Genomic DNA, 837 nt, shown 5'->3' with positions numbered 1-837 from the left:
GTGGTGCTCCTGATGATTTCCTCTTGTCCAAGTAGATGGTTTTTCCATCCAGGATTATAGTATTGGAAAATGGGTTGCTTTTAATGAAGCATACTGACTGAGGATTGTATGGGCAATCAGCATAGAAGTGAGGATCTCCACAGCCCACACAGCTAACCATGGGCTACCCGAACGCTTCTACCTGATTCACCTTCTGCTGATTTGATGCGTTTCCTAGCGATATGTTCTGCAAAAGGCTGATCATCGTAACCACTTGTGCAGAAAGTGTGGCTATTGCGTTGGAATCGATAGAATTAACATTCTGAGATCTCTTCTTCCTATCAGCTCTTCTCTCATACGTATCATCCACCCATTCCATGTTATACTTAGCAATGCGGTCTAATATCTCTTTAGCCTCAGTGTAAGATTTATCCATAAATCCTCCAGCTACCGTTGCGTCGGCTACCATTTACGATGCTCTATTTAATCCACCATAAAAAGTCTCCATCTAGATAGTTAGTGGGAGTCCATGATTTAGGCAATTTTTTACCAATCCCTTAAAACACTCCCATGCAGCGCTTAAGGTCTCACCTTCTTCTTGTTCAAAGTTCATAATCTCTCGACGCCTCCTCGCGTTGGTGGTAGGTGGGAAGTATTTTTGTATAAATTTCTCCACCAACTTCTCCCAAGTGGTGATTTCACCAGGCTCTAGTGAGCTTACCCATTGTTTTGCGTCATCACGCAAAGAATAAGGGAATAAAGACAATCTGATCGCCTCTAGGGTGATTCCAGGAATCACAAATGAATTACACGTTTCTACGAAATGCTTCATGTGGGCGTGAGGATCTTCACCACGAC

General features: G+C 43.1%; 1 non-coding gene across 1 annotated transcript; it reads left to right on the top strand.

Annotated features, from left to right (window-relative positions):
* Window positions 1–503: 503 nt before the first annotated feature.
* LOC120068725 lies at window positions 504–607 on the top strand. The gene has a single exon (XR_005479349.1). It is a non-coding gene; the product is annotated as a small nucleolar RNA R71 (small nucleolar RNA).
* The last annotated feature ends 230 nt before the right edge of the window (window positions 608–837 follow it).

This window comes from Benincasa hispida, chromosome 12 (assembly GCF_009727055.1).
Source record: "Benincasa hispida cultivar B227 chromosome 12, ASM972705v1, whole genome shotgun sequence".
NCBI classification, from domain to species: domain Eukaryota; kingdom Viridiplantae; phylum Streptophyta; class Magnoliopsida; order Cucurbitales; family Cucurbitaceae; genus Benincasa; species Benincasa hispida.
The sequence above is the reverse complement of the archived record's forward strand: the minus strand, read 5'-3'. Positions and strand labels throughout refer to the sequence as shown.